This window comes from Rousettus aegyptiacus, unplaced genomic scaffold, assembly GCF_014176215.1.
Source record: "Rousettus aegyptiacus isolate mRouAeg1 unplaced genomic scaffold, mRouAeg1.p scaffold_m13_p_3, whole genome shotgun sequence".
Classification (NCBI taxonomy): Eukaryota; Metazoa; Chordata; class Mammalia; order Chiroptera; family Pteropodidae; genus Rousettus; species Rousettus aegyptiacus.
In genome coordinates, this window is record NW_023416306.1 from 79,642,619 (window position 1) to 79,663,294 (window position 20,676).

Genomic DNA, 20,676 nt, shown 5'->3' on the forward strand with positions numbered 1-20,676 from the left:
TTTAATAAAGGCTGATGAAATGGCCTATATAAAGAATCTACCAATTTACATTTCTATCAACAATGTGCAAAAGTGCTTATTTGGGGAGTTTTAAAATCCCCTTCTTTTAGTTCCTGTAACTCTTGTAAACCTTCTCCAAGGGCCTAATTTTATATCATGGCTTCTGATCTCATTCAATTTTGTGGCTTGAGTACCATCCATCCACATGCTACAGGATCTTAAATATCAAGCATAGGGTTTCTCTTTTGAACTGCAGAACTGATTACATTATCTTTCTCCCTCAACCTGTGTTCACCTCAGGAAGTGGCTCTCCCAACATACAGATGTTCATGCCAGAAACCTGGGCTTCATATGTTTGATTCTTCTTTCTCCTCCTTTCCCTACATCCAACTAAATCTTAAGTCTTGTTGATTTTACCCAATATTCTAGTTATCTCTTGAGTTCTCCCCTAAGCTCGTAAAGAAATCTCCCTCTCTTGAATTACTGCAATGTCTTTTAAATGGTGCTCTGCCTTTAGATGTGGTTTCTTCATTTGCTTCATACGACAAACTATAGAGTTATCTTTCTAAAATGCCAAACTGGTTATGCTCCTCCCCTGCAGCCTTTTTCCAAAACCACTTCTCTCTTGTTTTTGACCCTTAAGGCCTCATGATCACTTTCACTTTCCATTCCCACAAGGTGCCAGTGTCATTGCAGGCTTTCTCTCATATCATCCTCTCTGCCTAGAATATTATCCCTTATCTTACCCTTCTGTGTCCAAACTCGTATTTAACATTCAAGTTTCAGTTTAAATATGACTGCAGTCATATTTAACAAAAACTTTGGACTGTTAGGTTTGAGACAATTCTTAGATATTCAAATAGATATGTCAAGAAAGGAAATGAAATTACCAGTATACAGATGGTATACAGATGATGAAACTCACCTAGAGAGAAATTACACCTAGAGAAAAGGTTCCAGGCCTGAGATAAGGACAAGGAGGAAGGGAAGCCAGCAAAGAAGATTAAGAAGTGAGACAAAAAAGGGGGGCCAAAAAAACCAAGAGCGCTGAGTGTTAGAAGGGAGGGGGATCATCTGGGTTGAATGTTGCTAAACCCTGCTTTAACAACTCCAGACAGGTACCTCCTGCATGTTTCCATAACACCTCCCATCCTCATCCACAGAAATGACTACATTTATACTGACACAGCTATTAGTCTGAACTGACTCTAATTGACTATACGTAAGAAGTATGTCGACCTTCTTGTTACCAATTTCAGAAATAAGCTCAGGACTCACCCAATAAAAACTTGTTGGATGACTTAATCACTGGTATACATACTATTTGGGGAAAACATATGGAAGCCACTATTTAGAATACAAAGTGGGATGGCATCAGTGTTGGCAAAGTAGCAGAACCAGTGTGCTATGGGAAAACTGTGGAATTGAAGAAAGCTTCTTGGAAAAGAAGAATCTTAAGTCAAAAAAGAGCAGGCTATCAGAAAGTGGAGATTTGAGTTTTTAAAAGAATAGGACTTGTTTGCTTTAATGTTGTCAATTTACCCCACTGTAGCAAGATAGGTTATATACATTTGTACCTATAAGTGGCACCACTCAAATTCTTCACTCTTTCAGAAAAACGTAAGGTAAAGATGAATATTATATTTTAAAATATGAGCATGATTAATACCAACAGTGTTATGATTATGGACTTCAGTCTTCTCTACATTTTCTAGCCAATTTCTCGATTTCTATTCTGCTATAATTTGGTGGGGGTTTAGTTTTAGTTATGTTCTTTTAAAGATCAGTCCTATTTGAGCGAAATGAGAAAAAAACATTAATTTGAAAACGATATCCTTGAACATATACAAAAAAGTCAGTAATCTCCAGAATATTATTCTTATAAAAGTTCCATAAATCCCTGAGAAGAGTTTGAAAACTCCATTCACATATATGGGGGAATTCAAATTAAATTTCTCTTTAAAAATGGAAATACAGCATAATAAATGAAATTAACATTATTTTTTCCTACTCTTGGATGCTAAAAGATTCTAATAGAAATGAAAAAAATGATATCATCTACCAGTAATGAGGAAAAAATGAAGCTGTGGACAAACACTATGTTTTGATTTATGAAACCTCAAGCGAGCTTCATTCCCCATGAGTGGTGGGTTACACTGTTTGCCAAAATCATCTTTTTCACTAAATACCTTTGTAAATATTGTGGTTACTCTGGTTTTTAGCCACCTCCTTCAGACAGTGTATCAGTGGAAAAGAATCCTCATTCCCTGCAAATGTTAAAACTACCATATGTGTAATCTTTTAACAAACCTCAGGGTAATCATGGGTTTCAGGGTTTGCAGGAGGAAAATGACAGAAAAAGACCAGTTCTGGAAGCTTTGGCTGTGGCAGCTCTTCCCAAAGTGGGAATGCCACATCTAGAATGGCAGAAAGAAACATCTGAGGAGTTCACAGTGGTCTTCCTTCAAAGAATAAGAACCTAATCCCAGAGGAGGGTAGGACTCACTCAGCCCTCACTGGGAGGCAAACAGCAGAGATGAATTCCAGCTTTGCAGTTACTGTTACTGCATCTGCTCTCCAAGTACTCATCTCAAAGGCATCTGACTCCTATGGCTTTATGGTGTGTGGAAGGATAATGGTGATGAGAGTTGGTTTCTGCTAATGAGGGCTGAAGAATATAGTTCTACTCATTCTTCCAGGTCTGCTGGGGAAAGGAGTGCTGCAGGGGTGAGCTAATCGGTGACTCCAGCTTGACTGTTGTGGAAAAAAGAAACTTCGAGTCCTGCTCAGTTCTCCCATTTCTCAGCAAGCTAGGCAATTACTTAACTCCCTGAAGCTTTAGTTACTTCACTCAGCCTCTGTATTGCTTCAGCTTTCCTTCTTTGTAAATTGGAGGATATCAATGCATATCATCAGGTTAAAAGAGTTGTTGAGATACATGAGTACTATGCTAACAGAGAACCAGGCATCTGGTACATGGTAGAACTTGTTAATGCTGGTTCCCTTGTTTCTGTCCCATCCTCATCATGTACAGGGTGTGTAGGAACACCTAATTCTGTTAATAGGTTCCTAGGTTACCTTAAAACTCTACAAAACTAAGTGCTGAATAAGATACATTTTTAACTTTGTACTTATGGAAAAAAATGACTTACTGTATTTTTTAAGAATGAAAATTAAACTATAAATACCAAATGTGGTTTTCTTTATGCAAAATTTTTTCTGTAATAGTAACTCTCTTGAACTTCTGTCAGAATATTACGAGTGTTAAAACAGGTTGGTTTGGGTAAACAAAAACGATATTTTCGCTGCAGAAACATGATATGAATTCATATCTCCATCCAAGCCTAAACTTAAATAATTAGCTATAAAAAACAGAGATGAAACTAAATTTGAAAATCCCTTCAGCCAGTAAAACCAGTCGCATTTCCATAAATAAATAATAAGAAATACAGAAGAAATAACAAGTTTGACGGTAGATGGCACATCTTATTCTTCTGGATATGCTGATGCAATGCTTGGGAGAGATTCAAGCCAAATTGACAAAATGGAAGTTGGCAATTTGAGTATAAAGCTCAGGAAACAGTTTAGAACTTAGAAAATAGATGTGTACTCACTGGCATATGTAAAGCAATGTAGTACTTGTTTATATCTGCTTAATGAATGAACAAGATTATGAAGGAGAAAAAGGATGAAAACATCGACATTTACAATGTGAACAAGGGGGAGGGGCAGTAAATATGAGAAAGAAGAGCAGAACAAAATCCAAGAATATGGCAATCGATAGAAGGACCAGAAAAAATAAGGCAGTGGGGGACACTGGGACTTTTGAGAGGGTACTTTCATGATAGCGAAAAATGCTGCAGCAGAACTGCAGTGGAATGAGTAACAAATGGGAGATGAATACGTGGAGACATTTCACGTAGATTACTTTTTCAAGAAACCGAGTAGAGAATGAGAAGGACAGTTTGAGACAGACAGACAGACAGGATATAAGAAGATTCTTTCTAGCTGACAGAAGCTTGAGTATATTAATAGAAGAGAAACAAATCAAGATTACGGAAAACTGCTATGCTCCTGACTGAAGGATGCTGTGGACAGGGTCTACTGTGATCCCTCCAAGATGCAGTGACTGCCATTATTTAACACCTGGACTCAAATGTCACACTCTTGATATAGTCGAGTCATTCAAGTTTAGGTCATGAGTCCAAAAATATGGACACCTCCAAGGTGTGGATTCATACCCAAGACCAGACTGACAAACTTAAGAGACTCCTCCTGATTCATGGACACGTTCATGAAGATGCTCTCTTCAGTTATATATAAGAACCTACTTGTTTATCTGCTGTATTTTTTATGTCCCCCAAACCAGATTATTTCAGAATGGTTTCCTTAAGTTGTGTTACTTATGATAGCATTTCCCTTATCTCAAGAGCTAAGTATATTTAGCAACATGAAATTATATAGGACATCATTTTTGGGAACCATGTCACATCACAATGAGACCACCACACCAAAGTCGTTGACATACTCCTATCGATTTCTCTACCTAGAATATTTTCTCCCCTAAAAACTACAGTTAGCACTCACGATTCTTTTTGGCTTCCAAATCCTAGTTTTACACTTAGACTTGGGCAAGAGGAGGTTTCTGAACTGGAGGCCCTCCTCTGGTCATGCCACTCTCCACTAAGCAAGGTGCCCACAAGCTCTCTTACATTACAGCAAGAGTCTCACCCTCAGGATCATGCTTTGGGCATTTGATACCCCAGAACCTTCTACCCAAGTGGCTTTGTTTCTAGGGTCCATGCAGGTTCGATTAGTTCCTCTTATCAAGACATTAGCACCCTTACATCCTCAAGTTCTACCACTTGCTCCCTGGAATTTGTCTCTACACCTAGATATAAAGGCAGAGGAACCCATCAATATATTCTCTGCCTGATATGCTCAGCATGGAGATTCAGGATCTGTTCCAGACACCTGGAATTTCAAGGGAGAGCAGTGAACTAGAGAATACATGTACAGGGAACCTGACCTAGAACTCACCTCTGATAGTTTATGGGACATTTTGCTAAGCCTGTCCCTTGATCAAACTCTGCTCAGGGAGTGAGGGAAGTCCCAGAGAGAGACTGACCTCCAAAATCCCTGTGGCCTGACAATGCCATTTTAATGAGGCAGACTCAAAGAAACATGGAATCTTATCACTAAAATGATATTGTTAAGTTCAGTGTCTTTGAGAAGTCCCTTCTGCAGCATTCCCAATAGAATGTCATCTGGTTTCCCATTGGTACGGAGTCGGCATCTCATCAGGCAGCTCGGCAGGGCAGTTCTGGCTATTAGAAAGTTTTTTTTTGTTTTTTTTTTTTTGTTTTCTAAACTAAGCCCAAATCAGCCTGTCTGTATCCTCTGTACCCTGATGCTGATTCTAGTCTCTGGAGCATAACAGAACAAAGCCAGGGGCTGTTTTCATATCTATAGTTTCTTCTGTCTTTATTCCTCAGTCCCTCTGAACGATCCTGGTTGAGGTGAGGTGTCCCCACACCTGACAGGGCCACTTCTCTCATAAATCAAGTAGCCAAATGTGAACAAGTCCTTTGTGCTACTTTCTGTTCTACTGGTTTCTTGTTCATCCTTGTGTCATTACTAAACTATCTTAATTACTGTAGTTTCTTATAATAAGAGTTGATAATTAAGACAGAAAGTCCTCTAGCCTTGTTCTTCAAGAATAGCTTGGCTACTTTTTGGACTCTGTATTTCTGTATACATTTAGAACTTGTCAAGTTCCACCAAAACAAAAACAAAAACAAAACAACATAAACTCAGTAAGGTAAACTGTTAGGATTTTTATTGAAAATGTATCAGGTTGAATCAGTTTAAGTAAAAATGGTATCTTCCCTAATGGTGGTATCTCCTTTCCACCATACTGTCTTCTTTAATTTCTCTCAACATTTGCTCATCTTTGGTTAGATTATTCCTATGAACATGACATATATTTTAATATATTTGATATTTAAAGTATACCCTTTCCTTGATTTCATTCTCTAACTATAGAACGACACAATGTGTAAACTCTTCAGATGATTTTAATAACTTATCTGAAAATTATTTAAGATTTTCCATAACTTTTTTTTTTCTTTAATGCACTGGCTAGGAGCTATAGTGGGCCTGCTTATCTTATTTCCAGAAAGGGAAAAATTTCATTATTTCACCATTGAGTATTTTTTTAAATAACAGCTTTATTGAGATACAACTTATATACCATAAAGTATTTTAAAGTATACAATTCAGTGCTTTTTAATATGGTCATAGTTCTGAGCCAGCAGCACTACCAGTTTTTGGAACATTTTGATCACCCCATAAAGAAAGCCCATACCCATCAGCAGTAACTACCCATGCTGTTCCAACTCCCACCCTCCTCACCCCAGAAATCACTCATATTGTTTTGCCTCTGTGGATTTGCCTATTCTGAACATTTCATATAAATGGAATAATATAGTATGTGGCTTCTTGTGCCTGGCTTCTTGCACTGAGCATAATGATTTTGAGGTTCATCCACACTGTAGCATGTGTCGACACTTTATTCCTTTTTTTTTTTTTTCTTTTTGCAAAATAATACTCCACATTTTATTTACCCATTCATTAGTTGATGGACATTTGGGCTATTTCTACATCTTGGCTGTTATGAATAGTGCAGCTGTGAAATTTAAAATTTGTATATAAGTTGTCATGTGGATATACATTTCCACTTCAATTGATTACATAACCTAGAGTGAGTGGAAGAATGTCGTTTTCTGTAGATACTCTGTCAGACTAAGGAGTTTGCATCTATTTCTAGTATGATAAAAGCCTGCCTGCCTTTTCACTTTCCTTTATTCCCCCTCTTCCCTTCTTTTTCTTTAAACATTAAGATAATCATATAATGTTTGAATTTTATCCTTAAACCAACCAGGTTTCTTAAATAAACGCAATGTAGTCATGACGCTTTATCCTATTTATATGTGGTTTGTTAGATTTGCTAATATTTTAGTTTCTTTTGAATCAATACTCATTAGTTAGGCTGATCTATAATTTTCTGTTCTTATAAGTCCTTGACAGGTTACAAAAGTTATGCTGGCCTTAACAAATTATTTGATAGAATTTGTTAATAAATAATACAGGCCTATGGTATTCTTTATGAGAGGGTTTGAAATTATGAATTTGATTTAACAGTTATAGGTAATTCAGATTTTCTTCTTCTTCTGATAGTTATATAGTTATATTTTTCTAGAAATTGTCTCTATCATCTAAATTATGTCATAAAGTTGTTCATAATCCTCTTTTCTTTTAAATGTTTTCAGAATGTGTAATGAGCAATTATTCAAGTCCTCATCCTGGTAACCTGTGCTTTCTCTCTTCTTTTCCTGTTGATGCTTCCAATTTTACTATTTTTAATTTATTTTTTAAAAAATCCCACAACTTTTATCATAGTTGATCTTGTCTGCTGTATAATTGTTTTTATTGATAATTTTGCTCTTTAATATTTTTGGCAAACACCTTCAGGGCAAAAAGCTGATCACAGGCTTCTCAGATCTGGGCCCAGTGAGACAACACTGATGATCTTAAGATGTTTATAGTGATTCAGCTTTTTTAGTTGTCTTCGATGGGCAGGTTGGTAGAAACACCCAATCTATCAGTATTAGTTATAGAAAACCAAAAATCTTAATGGTGCACTTTAAAAATATATGCCACCTACATATATTTCCTATTCAAAAATATGAAATAATTTAAAAAATAAAGTGGTATGAGAAGGATATTTTATATGTTTCTGGTGGGAGTATACATCCCTAGAATCTTTTTGAAAGCAACCCAGAAACACACATCAATACTCTAAAAGGGGAAACAACTCAAATGTACAATGATAAGGGAATGGTTGAATATGTCACAGCATATTTATACATCAGTACTCCACTTAAATGTTAATATTGCTTTGAGAGGATGAATTCAAAAAAAGCAAATGAAGCAACTGTCATACTTCAGTGTGAATTAGCTAAAAAAACGTCTGACTATGGCAATGAAACAGAACTGGCCAGAGGCAAGGTAGGACTCCCAATTCTGAGAGGGGCCCCACTTAAAATTTCCAAAATTTAGCTTTATCTGGGTGTTATCTACCAAACTGTCATATGGAAAGCAACTACACCCTTAAAAGAAAAACTAACTCTCTGTTGCTCTATACCACGGAGGTGAAGATACTGAAAAGGTGACCTTACTCAAACACGTTCTGGAGCTGGAATCCCACATTAGCTGCCCTTGTGGCCTGGGCATTGAGGGACCGCCTCACATCCTGTTTGGTGAATAACAATAAACTTTGCAGAGCAATTGTTAGAGCCAAATTTTGAGACATTGTTATGCTGGGTACTGTACAGTTCTTTTCATTTTTGTAAAATTTACACCGTATCTAGTATGTTTTTAGATAGCTAGCCTTGTCCTTAATGATATTTTAAATATCCACTAACCTAGAGTATGGGGGTATAAATTAGTACAGAAATTTAAAGCAGGTTTTATCGGTACATAGAACAAATTATAGATAGAGGTCGTATTTTTTCCATGTTCTATTGTCTTTGATTCAGCTTGTTCAAAATAATTGTTTTCTGTTAATTGTATACTACTCTGATTACAGATTAATAATAATAGTAATAAAAAAGATCGCTATAATAATAAAGGGGTAGAGAACTCTAATACCAGCATTTTCCATGTACTACTGTGGTTAAAATAGTTTGTGCAGAAGGATTCATATAACAATACATTAAATCACAAAATTTTAGGGCAGAGACCTCAGAAACTGTGCAATCTAGTTCTCTGTCACTTTGTCAATCTTGGCATGGTAATTAATGCTACTCCTCTATACTGCTACTTGTTATTTCTTTTAATAATTGCTTAAATTCCCTTTAAAAAGTTATCGGTTTTCTGATGTGGGTATTAAAAACCTTGAAACATAAAAATAGAGAATTACACAGTAAAATTTCCCCATAATTCCATCAGCAAGGTAATCACTATTAACAGTTTGTTTTTTATTCCTTCCAATGTTCTCTAGTAAGATGCTAAATAGTATATATTAAAAGAAGATAACAGCACATATACTGTTTTGAAATTTCTTATTTCTTCTTGGTATATTGTGGACAATTCTGTATGCCTGTATACTTCAATCTCTCTCCATAGTTTTTAATTATTTTTTAGAAATTTGGGTGGCCCATGAACTTAGTCTATCATCTTGATTTGATCAATCCAGGTCATTTTAAGATTTAGGGAAAAAATGTGTAGCTCTTCTCTGCCAAATATTTTGGGCCCCTGAGGTAGAAGAATTAAGAATTTAATATATATGCTACCAAAACGTGCACTAGAATAATAAGAATTTAAAAAATAGGTATTATGTAATTACCTACTCTATGACTGGCACTTTATATGTTATTCATTTTATATGCACGAAAATAAGGTAACTATTACCATCTCCATTGTACAAAAGAATAAACTTTAGTCAGAAACAGTAGTAACTCACTCAAGGTCACCTGCAAGCAGTGCTATGGGCCTGAAACCCTGACCTGTCTCTGACCTCCTCACTTGCAGATAAAAGACACTGAGGCCAAAGTACATAAGCAGTTTAACAGAGTAACCATAATCAGAAACATTACAGCTCTCTTGATCACTTTCTTGTTATTGCTACAAGTTTGGAAGTTACATAATTTCAATGACATTAATATGTAACAGCTTTTTATTTTGTTAACAAAACTGCATGTGAGATGGGGGTGGGCAGACAGAGAGATGATGAGAGAGATGCATTATCCCAACTAAAGGCATCCCAGGAATGCAGTTCTAACTTGGCAACAATGGCATCTCTGTAATCTGATAAAAAATCAAATGGTATTACGCAGGCTAGTATAAGCATCAAGAATTTTTTATGCAAATAGTCTATGAAAATCACAGATTTCTTAATCAAGCTCCATTTTTGTGCTTCTGCCTTCTCAGCCTACAGACTAATGTTTTTTTCTGCCTGCTGCTGCTTTCCATTTTTCCTGTGATTTAGAAAAAATATTTCCCTTGGTAACCATTTTCCCTGTTTACTCCCTTGGCTGATTTTCTGCACAAAGAACTGAAAGGCATTTATCCCCAAGAGAAGCAGTTATTTTAGATTTTACTAAGAAGTCAGTTATCATTTTTCACCATTCTCTTCTGTTCTTTGTTTTAAAGAAAGCTGAGTTTTGTTTCATTTTCAGCTGGAGACTTAAATGACACCAAGCAAAGCCTACTTAGTTTAGATTTCCAGGTAAAAAAGTTTTAAATTTTAAATTTCTACTATAGCATGTGGAAATGTTTTAATATTTGGGTGTGTTGTGTTGTAAATATGTTTAACACTTGAGGAAATTAGCTCTTACTAATAGATTTTTAAGGTTTTAAATGTGCATTATTTTGTTTACTTTTTTTTCAGGATGAATACTTCCCAAATATTTCAAACTTTATGGAATTAGGATTAGATATTTTTATATGTTTAAATAGAATTACACGCTCAGTAGAAGTATAAGTTGGCTTGAATTTTTCATTCTTTCTCTATTTTTAAGTTCTAAAAGAATATAAAAGATTAATTAACACTTTTTCATTTTAAGCCTGTTGAGTGAAGTTAAAAGAGATAACAGACATCTCATGTCTTTGTGTAGAAGTTTAAAATTTGAAATTCACTATTTTAAAAGCTTACTTAAGACAAGTGATGAAAAACTTTAGAGAAAAACAGTAAGTTAATCAAGGTTTATAGATGATATTTAATGTTGTGATAAACACAGTAAGTGCTAGAAAGAATTTACTTGATCAAAATAATACCTATTGTAATTAGGTGTCATAAAATGTGACCTTTGGAAGCATAGTCACCCAATTGCAAAGTTGCTTATTAAATATTAAATGTAATGAGAAATTCTATCAATCCCTGAAAATCACCAAAGCCTAGCCATCAATTATAAAATTGGCATTGAGAGGCCATTTCATAAAAATTATTTAAACATTTCAATGAAACTTCAGATTCCGATTTTGTTAAAATTGAGATAGTTTTGCAAATTTATTTCTGTACATATCTATTTAGATTTCTGGATAAGTAAAAGTAAGCCAGTGTGCGTATGTGTTGGCAGTGGTGGAGAGAAAGACTAAGGGAGACAGTTTCCAGGATAGGAAAACTGGGAAGGAGGTCAGCTCAGGTGCTCTGCTAAGTGAGTGCTCACAGGAGGCTTAGGGACAACAGGATACCTGAGACTCCAATGGGAGTTTATCTCTAGACCCCTTATGTTCAGGGCCCAGCTCCTCATAACCCTTACCCACCACAGGATGGAGAGTCTTGTCAAAGCAAGAACATTTCCATGTGTATGTTTTTCTGCAAAACTTAGCATTTATGCCCTCCATCAGAGCCTACTCCCCTGACACTCAGCAAATTCTACTAACAGTCCCGACTTTAGCTTGCTCTCTGAATTGACTTTTACAATTTTAGCTGCCCATCAGCTAAGGGGTATACTCCTTCCTTATGTTTTGCATGTTTTTCCAAAAGTAGATTACAAAAAGTTATTCTAATATAGTTTCATTTCAATGACCTATCGCAAAGGTTTTGAAATGACTGCAGTAATTAATGGACATATATATCAAGCAAAGTTTGCACGCTGAGGCTAGCTGACATAAAGATACCTTAGAGACTGTTGAGCTAAAGTAAAGTGGTGGCAAGTCAGAATATGATCCAAGTGCAACTTGACTAGAGGAAGACGGTTCTGGTAGATGAAGTTATAAAAGGAACTACCAAGATTCAGCTATCACACCCTCTTCTCCTCTCACTAGACACCTAGAAATAATACAAGATATATTACAAACAAATACACATATGAATATATAGTTCACTAGAAAATAAGAAAGGGAACTCCTGCTGAGACAGAAATTGTGAGGGGTCCTTCGAAGATGGGAGAAGATGGACTGAATCAAAAGAGGAAAAACATAGCCTTAGTAAAAGAGAGCTTGTGTGGGGGGAAAGAAAGTCACTAGATTAAAAGATCCCAAGACAAACAAATTTTTTAAAAAAACCCATACATTGTAGTAAAACTTCTGAATGTTAAAGATGAATTGAAAATATGAAAAAAAAAAAAAAAAAAGCTCTACAGAAAGAAGGAAAACAAGATTTCTTAGGAAGGGATGAAAATCAGATTCAAGTTAAACTTCTCATCGTAACACTAGATATAAGAAACTAATGGAACAATATGTGTAAAGCACAAAGGAAAATAATTTTGAAATAATTCTATTTCTAACTTAACAGAAAGAAATTTTCTATCATAGAATTTAAAATGTTTACAACTCACAACATTCTCTTTGGAAAAGAAGATATATTTCAGCAGGAAATAAAATGAATCTGAGAGAAATTCTGCTTCTAAAAACGGCAGTCTAAAACAGAGACTCATGGACATGGATAATAGACTAGTAGTTACCAGAGGGTAGTGGGGAGGGAGGAGGTAGATGGGGCAAAGGGGCAGTGAACACACAATGCAATATATATATTCCTTAATGTTGACTTAATCGGATTTTGTTAACCAATGTCACCATAATGAAAATAAATTAAAAATTAAACAAACAAACAAACAAATAATAAATAATAAAAATGTCAGTCTAGGCAATTCAGACCAATCGACCTGCTGACAATAACCAGACAAGGTGGGGAAATAACAAGGCCAATATATGGGGTAGCACTGAAATCCAAAGAGGTTTAGAAGAGCTTTTCTTCTGGAGATATCTGCAGATCAGAAGAGGTAGCTGAGAAGGATGAAAAATACAAGAGAGGGAAAGAGACTTAAAGACATAAGAATGAATGAACAAACAAAACAGAAACAAATTCATAGATACAGAGAACAAACTGATGGTTGCCAGACAAGAGGGGAGTTGGGTGACTGGGTTAAAAAGGTGAAGGGATTAAGAAGTACAAATTGGCAGTTACAAAATAGTCATGAGGATGTAAAGTACATCATAGGGAGTCTAGTCAATAATAAATAATAATTATGTACAATGTCAGGTGGGTACTAGATTTATCAGGGGGATCACTTCATAAGTTATGTAAATGTCTAACCACTATGCTGTACAACTGAAACCAATATAATATTATCCAGTGGAACTGAAAAAAAAATTTAAACAAAAAAACAACAAAACAAGACAAAATAAGGCTAGCACACATCTAATTATAGTTCTAAAAAGAAAGAGGAGAGAGAAGCAAGAAAGTACTATTAGATGAGATAAGGGCTTAGAAGTTTCCAGATATGATGAATATCAGGCTATAGATTCAAGACATACTATGAATTCCAAAAAGGATAAAAACAAGAAAATCATATGTACAAGAGTAAAACAGCTGAAATTCAAAGTCAAAGAGAATATCTTAAAAGTAGCCAGAAAACAAGAGTTACTTTTTCAAGAAGACATTGTAATGAGATCTTCAAAATGCTGAACAAAAACACTTGCCAACCTAGAATTTCATATCTACAGAATACATCCTTTCAGAATGAATATAACATATAAGCATTTTCAGATACACAAAAAGAAAATTGGTCATCAGGAGTCCTGCACTAACGGAATTACCAAAAGGTGTTCTTCAGTCAGAAATAAAATAATCCTAAAAAAAGACTAGAGATGCAAGAAGAAATAAAAACAAAAAGGATAAATGTTTAGGTAAATCTAAATCAGTGATTCTCAACTTTGGGTAGGATGATTTCCCTCCATCTCTTAGAATACATTTGGTAATGTCTGGAGGTATTTTTTAGTTGTCATAACTGCAGGGAGAGTGCTAGAGATATCTACTAGCTTGAGGCCGAGGATGCTATTAAGTATTCAAAGTCCAGTTCCTCATCAAAAAAGAATTATCCAACCCAAATGTTAATAGTGCTAAGGCTGAGAGAGCCTGATATAAATAAACTTTGAGTATAAAACGTAATGATAATAACCTTTCGGGGATTTAACATTTATAAAGAATTAAAACATGATAAAAGCAGCACATGTACCAAGATGAAGTAACTGAAGTTAAAGTTGTCCTGGTTCTTGTCCAAGAAGAGGTAAAGCTACTATTTGTATTAGACTTGAGAGGTCAAGGATGTGTGTGGTTATCTCTACAAAACACAGAACAGCAAAAAGTGTATTATTACTAATGGAATAATAACTAAGCAATTAAAAATAAAGCATGCAAGAAAAAAACAGAATAACCAAGATAAATAAAAAGCAAATAGAAAATAGAATTAAACCCAAACATACCAACTGTTACATTAAATATAAGTACACTTAATGTTCCAATTAAAAGACAAAGGTTCTCAGATTGCATTAAAAAATATACTAATAGAAAGTATACTGCTAACCCCAAAGTCACCAAATATGTTTCCCATTTTCTTCTACAAATTTTATACTTTTTGCTCTTACTTTATCTATGATCGATTTTTGTAGTGTATTTTTGTTTTATATGTCACTATGCACTTGTTCTAGTACAATTATATCTAAAAGATCATCTTTCCTCCATTAAAATTGTTTTGACGCCTCTGGTGAAACCCAATTAACTGTATATGTTTTAGTCTATTTATATACTTTCTAGTCTGTTCCATTGATTTACTTGTTTATCTTAACAACAATGGCACACTATCTTTATTTCTCTAGCTTTTAATAAGTATTGAAATCAGGTAGTGTTAGTCCTACAAATTTATTCTTCCTTTTTACAAAGTTGCTTTGGCTATTCTAGGCTTTTTACATTTCCATATAAGTTTTAGAATCACTTTATCCAGGTAGTGTTAGTCCTACAAATTTATTCTTCCTTTTCACAAAGTTGCTTTGGCTATTCTAAGCTTTTTACATTTCCATACAAGTTTTAGAATCACTTTGTCCATTAAAAAAAAAAAAAGTCTGTTAGAATTCTGATGGGCTTTGTGACAAAACTATAATTTAAGGGAAAATTGAGAATTTAAAACTAAGCCATCTGATCCATATACACAGTTAAGACCTTCATTCCTCTATTTCGGCAATGCATTATAGTTTTCAGGGCAGGGATCTTGTACATCTTTTGTCAAAATTATCTTTTCAGGATTTCACATTTTATGCTATTATAAATGGTGTTATATTTTGAACACAATTTCCTGATTGTTGTTAGCTTATAGAAATAACCTTAATTTTTCTATCCCTGATTTTTAAAATTTTTTCATTTAATTTTTTAATTTCCCCCCTCCCTTCTGGTAACCACTAGTCCATTGACCATGCCCATGAGTCTATGTTTGCTTGTCCTGTTCATTTGTTGCTTTTAGGTTTATATCTCACATATAAGTGATATCATGGTGATTTTCAACATTTCTATCTGGGTTATTTTGCTTAGCATGATTATCTCGAGGTACATCCATATTGTCGCAAATGGCAGTATTTCCTCTCTTCTTATGGCTGAGTAATATTCCATTGTATATATGTACTACAGCTTCTTTAGCCAATCATCTATCATAGGGCACTTCGGTTGCTTCCATGTCCTGGCCACTGTGAATAATGCTGCTATGAACATCAGTGTGCAAATATCTTTTTGAATATGAGTTTTCAAGCATTTGTGGGGTAAAAATCCAGTAGAGGGATTGCTGGATGATACAGTAGGTCAATTCTTAGTTTTATGAAGAACCTCCATACCACTTTTCGTAGTGGCCATACCAATTTGAGACCCTCTACCCCTGATCTTGATCTTCAATCCTGAAACCTCACTACGCTCTTATTAGTTGTAGAAGCTTTTTCATAGGCACTATAGGATTTTTTACATAGATGACTAACACATTTGTAAATGAAGCCAGTTTTACGTCTTCCTCTCTAATCTGAATGCATTTTACTTATTCGTCTTACATTACTATACTGGCTAGAACATTCAGTAAAATGTTGAGTAGAAGTGGTGAGACCAGACACCTTTTCATTGTTCCTGATTTTAAAGGGTAAACACTGATGTTGGCAATATATTTTTTATATAAGACAATTATCATATTTAGGTTCACAGCAAGTTAAAACTGATGAACCTATATTGATACATCATTATAACCACATCCATAATTCACAATTCACAGTTGGTGTTGTATATTGTATGAATTTGGATAAATGTTCAATGACATGTATACATCATGACAGTATTACAGGAAATTTTCACTGCCCTAAAAATTTCTGTGTTCCAATTATTCATCCCTCCCCCATAACACCAAACCCTGGCAACCAATGATTTTTTATTCTTTTCCAGAATGCCATATAGTTGTAATCATATAATAATACCAGCATTGTCAGATTGGCTTCTTTCACTTAGTAGTATGCATTTAAGTTTCTTCCATGTCTTTATATGGATCGATAGCTTGTTTCTTTTTAGCACTGAATAATATTCCATTGTCTGGATGGACTGCAGTTTATCTAGTCACATACTGAAGAAAATATTAGTTGCTTCCAAGTTTTGGCAATTGTGAATTAAGGTGCTGTAAGCATCCATGTATAGGTTTTGTGTGGACATAAGTTTTTGACTCATTTGGGTAAATACCAAAGAACATGACTGCTGGGTTATATGTTTAAGAACATATTTAGTTTTCTAAAACACCGCCAAACTATCTTCCGAAGAGGCTGTACCATTTTGCATTCCCATCACCAATGAATGAGAATTCCTGTTGCTCTACATCCTTGCCAGCATTTGGTGCTGTCAGTGTTTTTTATTTTGTCCATTCTAATAACTGTATAGTGCTATCTTGTTGTTTTAACTTGCAATCTACTATTTTTAAAATCAATATTTGAGACAGAAAAGTAGAAAATTTGGATGGTAACTATAAATTTATCTATTTCTTCTTACAGTTCTATTAATTTTTTCTTCATGTATTTTGAAGCTGTATTGTTAAGTGTACAAAGGTTTAAGATTGTTGTATCTACATGAAGAAAAAAATCCTTTTATCATTATGCAGTGGCTCTCTTTACGCTTGCTCAGATTCTTCTTCATCTTATCTATTTCATCTTATATTAGTATAGCTGTTCCACTATTCTTTATTTTTTATTTTTCAATTATAGTTGACATACAATATTGTATTGGTTTCAGGTATATGCCATAGTGATTAGACATTTATATAACTTACAAAGTGATCACACTGGTAAGTTTAGTATCCAGCTGACTATATTCCATATGTTGTACTTTACATCCTCATATTCCGTTCTTCCTTTGATTAGTGTTATCATGATATATAGTTTCCACGCTTTTAATTTTAACCCATTTGTATCTTTATGTAAGTTTCTTATAGGTAGCATCTACTGGGGTCCTGCTTTCTAAAAACTCAATCTGATAGTCTCTGCCTTTTAATTGTGGGATTTAATCAATTTACATTTAATAATTTACATGTAATATGTTTTGGATTATTTCTCATTATTCTACTCTATTTCCTTTATTGGCTTATTAGCGGTAACTCTTAGGGCTCATAATATGCATCTTTAACTTATTACAGTTTACCTTCAAGTGATATTTTTCCATTTCCTTATAGTATAGGAACCTTACAACAGCATATTTACAGATCCTACTTCCTCCTCTTTGCTTCTGTTCTCATATATTTTACTCCTACCTGTCATAAACACCCCAAAATACACTCTTATTGTATTAATTAATGCAACTGTTGAACAGTTAAATGTATTAAATATTCAATTATCTTTTCTTTCAGTACCTTAAAGATGTTAATCTACTATCGCTAGCTTGCACTGTTTCTGATGAGAAGTCTGCCTTTATTCATAACTTTGTCTTTTTCTCTGTTAAGATTTTATCACTGGTTTTACGGAGTTTGAATATGATAAATATTTGGTATAATTTTCTTCATATTCCTTATGCTTGGGGTTCATTGAGCTTGGATATGTCGGTATATCATTTTCATCAAACTTGGAAAATGATCAGTCTTTCTTTATATATAAATATTTTTATGCCTTCCTAATTATTTGGGGACTGGAATTGGACATATAGTTATTCCACTGTTTTGTAATTATCCTACAGCTCAGTGATGCTTTTTATTAATTTTGTGTGTTTGGATTTCATTTTAGATAATATCTATGACTGCTTTCAAGTCCACTAATTTCTTTGATGTCTAATGTGTTATTCATCCCTTGTAGTGTAGTTTTTCTCTCTCACATTCTAGTTTCCATATATTAAAATTTTTAATTTGGATCTCTTTAAATATCTTTCCTCTACCTCTTGAACATATGGAATGTGGTTATAATAACTTAGTGACCTACTTAATTATGTCAGCTGTACCATTGCTGGATTGGTTTAAATAAATTGATTTTTCTCATTATTATGAGTTAACTCTTCCTGCTTCTTTGTGTGCCTGGTAAATTTTTGCTGGATTCTCAAGCACTGTTAGGTGCTCTGGGATATTGTTAAGTTATTGTACACAGTTTGATCCTTTCAGAAAGGCTTGTTGCTCAGTTTTGTTAAATGGGATCAGGGAAGCCATTAGTCTAAGGTGAATTGTTTCCTCTGCTGTGCCAGTGTCCTGAGTACTCTGCCTGATGCTGTGTGAAATACAGGTTTTCCCCTCTGACTAATGGGCACACAAACTCTGCACAGCCTTTTTTAAGTCCCAGGGATTTTTCCTTTATGGCAGGTTTTCTCCAGTATCAAATTGTTTACGCACACAAATGTGCTGATCAGTACTCAGCTGAAGACTTGAGGTCTCTGGAAGACTTTATCTGGGTAGCTCTCACCTCTCTGGACTCTGTCCTGCAAACTCGTGCCTCACTGGAATCACCAGACCAACGGGTCTGTCTTTACAACTGAAGAAGCCTGTAGGACTCAGCCTGGGTCCCCTCCCTGGGCTGCAGCCTGGGAAGGAACTCCCTTAAGGCAATAAGTGGGGGCTCACCTTGGATTTTGCTCCCTCTCTCAGGAATCTATCTTGGTCTATTCTGTGTCTAATGTTTGAAAATGTTATTTCATGCATTTTGTCTGAATTTCAAGTTGTTTTAGGTAGGAAGGTATATCTAGTGTGTTACTCCATCTTGGATGGAAACAGAGTCAGATTTGTTAAGTTTTGTCACAAAACTGGTGCAATGACTGGCAGGTTCTCTAGGAGGTGACCATGAACTAAATTCCAGCTTCTCCAAGAATCGCTACTTCATGGGGCCACTCTGGCAAGAAGGTTGGCAATGCAGGAATGAAAACAACCAACAAAAGAGTGCTCTCATTCTTGAACTCCAGGTGAAGAGGTACCATATGGCAAAATGTCAAAAACAGGTCAGTGAGTGACATTTGTATTTATGCAAAGGACTCAGATTGTCAACACTGTGTTTGCTACAATCATTGTAGGTATCTACTGAGAGCAAATCACAATATTTGGCTGGACTTGATACTGACCACCCCCATTTCCTACATATGTGGGTGGTAGGCACTGTGATGAGGAAGGCCTGCTTTACTCATAGTATACAGTCTTCCATTCAGATGCCTTTGAGATTCCCCGGGCTACCCACAGGTTTTGAAGCAGACCTAAAGATAACAGCATCTAGATGTCAACAGATCACTTTGTTTCATACAGAAAAGTTGAATCAAATGTTTAGAGGGTCTCTTAGCTATTTCCTAAGATCTCAACAAGATTGCTGGTTGACAGAGTCTGTAGCTACTGTTGGCTTTTTGAGCTTTCAAAGTCCCTTCTCTGCAATTTGGAGCTTTTTTTCCCCCAAGGATTTTTCTCCCAATTACAGTTGAAATACAATATTATATTAGTTTCAGATGTATAACACAGTGATTAGAGACATTTACATAACTTAAAAAGTGATCACCCTGATAAATTCATACATAATTGCTACAATACTACTGACTATATTCCCCATGCTATACTGTACCTCTCCATAACTATTTTGTAACTTCTAATTTGTAACTCTTAATACCCTCCTCCCTTCATTTGTTCCCCTCACCCACTCCCAATCCAACACCATCAAAATGTTCTCTGTATGTATGAGCTTATTTGTTTTATTTGTTCATTTGTACTGTACTCTAGATTCCACATAAATGAAATCACATGACATTTGTCTTTCTGACTTACTTCACTCAGCAAAACATGCTCTAGTTCCATCCATGTTGTTGCAGACAGCAAGATTTAATTCTTTTTACGGCTCAGTAATAGTCCACTGTAAATATGTACCATCTCTTCTTTATCTGTTCATCAACCGAAGGACACCCAGATTGTCTCCATATCTTGACTGCTGTAAATAATGCTGCAATGAACGTATGGATGCACATGTCCCTTCAAAGTCATGTTTTGGTTTCTTTAGACAAATACCCAGAAATGGGATTACTGGGTCCTTCTTTGTCTCTAGTACTTATACTTATCTGTTATAAGTATTGCTACCCCAGATTTTTTTGTTTGTTTCCATTATCATGAAATATCTTTTTCTATCTCTTTACTTTCAGTTCTGAAGTGAATCTCTTATAGGCAGCATATGTTAAGGTCTTATTTTCTTATCAATTTAGCCACCCTATGCCTTTTGATTGAAGCGTTTAATCCATTTACATTAAAATAATTGTTGATAGATGTGTAGTTAATGCCATTTTATTATTTTTTTCTTCTTCTTAAAGAAGTTCCATTAATATTTCTTGTAATACTGGTTTGGTAGAGATAAACTCGCTTAGCCTTTTCTTGTCTGGGAAGCTCTTTA

General features: G+C 35.0%; 2 protein-coding genes across 9 annotated transcripts in view; one reads left to right on the forward strand and one right to left on the reverse strand.

Annotated features, from left to right (window-relative positions):
- LOC107502051 (centromere protein P) overlaps window positions 1-20,676 on the reverse strand; it is a 197,229-nt gene that overhangs the window by 29,098 nt on the left and 147,455 nt on the right. The window lies entirely within an intron of this gene.
- ECM2 (extracellular matrix protein 2) overlaps window positions 9,992-20,676 on the forward strand; it is a 33,599-nt gene continuing 22,914 nt past the window's right edge. For 3 of the 6 annotated variants that reach the window (XM_016128832.2, XM_016128834.2, XM_016128835.2), the window contains exon 1: window positions 9,993-10,291. The gene's annotated coding sequence lies outside the window, so the exon portion shown is untranslated. Of the gene's footprint in view, window positions 10,292-20,676 lie in introns of all 6 variants that reach the window. The other 3 variants (XM_016128836.2, XM_036218311.1, XM_036218310.1) reach the window with 2 other exon arrangements.